Below are 2990 nucleotides of genomic sequence, written 5' to 3' on the forward strand. Positions count from 1 at the left end.
CCCTCCTCGCCTTCCCTCTCCGAGCAGGGACCGGCCCCCGCCGGCCCGCGGCGGGAGGGTCGGGCCGGGTCGGTTGGGGTCGGGTCGGGCCCGCCCCTGCCCCCGGAGCCCCGGCCTCCAACACCAGGCCGCCCGCCCAGCGGTCGCGGTCAGGGCTGCTCCTCCTGGCGGAGCGAAACTCTTCCCCTCCCCTCCACCATAAGGGAACAGGGCATGGGCAGCCCTGCCTCGGCTGGCTCTTGCCGGCCGCCGTCACCTTCTTGCCCCTTGCTCGCCCTTGCCCCCGCTCACGTTTGCGGTGCACCCGGGCAACCAAAGCCTCTCTGAGAGGTGGTCGTGTCTGGAGGGTCCTTGTCCCCCAGATCCCGGGGTACCTGGAAGCAGTGGGACCTCTCGGTCATCCCCTGGGCGCTTTGGCGAGTCCAGGGCCACAGCGGACGGAGGGAATGTCAACCCATCAGTGTCTTCACAGAATCACAGGATGTCAGGGATTGGAAGGGACCTCGAAAAATCATCCAGTCCAATCCCCCCGCCAGAGCAGGAACACCCAGATGAGGTTACACAGGAAGGCGTCCAGGTGGCTCTTGAATGTCTGCAGAGGAGACTCCACAACCTCCCTGGGCAGCCTGTTCCAGTGCTCTGGCACCCTCACTGTGAAGAAGTTTCTTCTCAAATTTAAATGGAACCTCTTGTGTTCCAGTTTGTACCCATTGCCCCTTGTCCTATCATTGGTCGTCACCGAGAAGAACCTGGCTCCATCCTCATTACACTCACTCTTTATATATTTATAAACATTAATGAGGTCTCTCTTCGCTCAGGCCAGTTTAAAATGAGCACAAATGGTGTTGACTTGCACTGTTCAAAACAGGCAACACAGTTCAGAGTCTTTTTAAAGGACTGGGGTCAAGAAGTAGCAGAAAGCTGTGTTGACAGCTGCTGCTGAAACCAGATCAGAGCCTCCCCATCTCCCCTCACACAGCCGATCTGCTACAGAGGCATTTCCCAACACTTGGTTAGGAGCAGCATCTTCTTGCACTCCCCATGCCTCAGTGTGCATTCAACACAGAAACCTCTTGCTTGTAAAGTCATGCCACAGTTTGTAGGTACTTTATTTTGCATGGTCCTCTGGAGGTCTCGTTTAGATCAAATCTCCCCTTTGTATATTTGCTCATGTAGTGTTTGTCTGTTTATAACCTTTCCTGCCTCCATGTAGCCTTTCTTCTCTCTGGAGTTTCGCTCATCAGATTATCTACACTTTTGGAGATGTGACTATCTCTTCGGTAGGTCCATCTTATGGGCCTGACCTGTCCACTGTGTGGAAAGCATTCTCCTAAATCCTATGAAAGTGCTTGTTGCAAAGGCATCTTCTACACATCTGCAACCTGGTAAAATGCAGTGGGGGAAATGGTCAAGATATAAAAGCAAGTGAGTTGAAGTTGAGCTCAGACTTTGAAGAACATTGGAGAATGGCACAGATCCATGTAGATAATTTTGACTGTAGAAAAACAGTCTGATTTTTAACTCTTCATACATGACAGAATATCCTGTTTAGGTCTGCCTAAGGTAAGAAACTGAGTAACTTTACCTCCCAAAGAGGTTGACTGACCCAGACATGATTACGTGCTCCAGCAAATTAAAGGAAACTGTCTGAAATACGCCAAACCACCATGCAACAAATTACTATCAAAATAAGCTGATATCATTTAACACTAGACTCAAATAGTGAAATAACAATTACTTCACCAACAATGAGACATATCTGAGAAATGATGATGAGAGCACCTGCTTCCCAACATTACCCACCAGGAAGTCATGGAGCAATACCCTGATCTTGAATGGCAATCTGTCTCTTCTGTCCAAATGCTTACATTTATGCTTGCAAAGATGGGTAATGTGATCTGTAGAGAGTTGGAGGAATCGTTTCTCTAAGTGTGTCTCAACTTTTATGAAAACAAAATGAAAGTAAGGTAGCCGCCGTTTTCTGTAAAATAACTATGAAAATAATCTCACATTATACTTAGCTGGACATCCCTAAATGAATTTTACATTGATCTACAATAACAATTTTTTTAAGAACAGAAGTAACAGTGAAATATTTTTTGAAAGATACAACTGTTTATTTTTAAGAGTCTACATAGTTTTTAAAATCCAGTCAATAATTAGTTATTAAACAACTGATAAAGAAGTTCAGATCACATCAGTGATGCTAGCAGATTATTTTTGATGCTTTCATATGAGAAGGAACTCAGGAAAGACATCTGTTCTTTTCACCTTGGAGTTCGAATCTCCTAAAGAAGAAGAAAAAAAAAAAAAAAAGTGTAAACTCTTTTGCCACCTTAAGGCTTTAATGTGCTCTTTTAGATTCTTACAGAGAGAAACCCAAGGAGACTATCGCTGAAGAGCTATAAGGATCTGCAGACACCATCTCTAAGTACTGTGTTATATACGAAAGCTGCTTTCTCCAGGAAAACATCCTTCCTCCAGGAGCACTGCTTCATAAACTATCTTCTGGCTGGCACCTTCTTTCATGTTATCATCACTATGCCACACTGGGCAAGCATTACACCTGACTTGCATGCCTAAGTGTTACCAGCCTCTAACTGGCATCTTATATATTTCAAACTCATCTATTTCATCTTTGTCCACAACAATTTCATCCTCACAAAATCACAGATGCAACTATGAGCAGCCAGGTACTTGTATCCAAGCACCAGGATATCAGGCTTTTCAGGAGTTACCTCAAAAAAACCCGAAGACTTTAACCTTCCCACAAAACAAAGCCAGCTTGGGTTCCTAGGATACACAAGGATACATAGATGACATCTGTACCGAAAATTTGGATTCCCTCACTAATTTCTACCACCAATTCAGCAACCGGAATTGTCCATCAAACTATCTCTGGAAAACTTACATCAGCATCAACTTTCTAGACACCAAGGTCAACATAAAAAATAGCAACCTTCAAACTACCATATGCAGAAAATCCACAG

This window comes from Patagioenas fasciata, chromosome 1 (genome assembly GCF_037038585.1).
Source record: "Patagioenas fasciata isolate bPatFas1 chromosome 1, bPatFas1.hap1, whole genome shotgun sequence".
NCBI lineage: Eukaryota > Metazoa > Chordata > Aves > Columbiformes > Columbidae > Patagioenas > Patagioenas fasciata.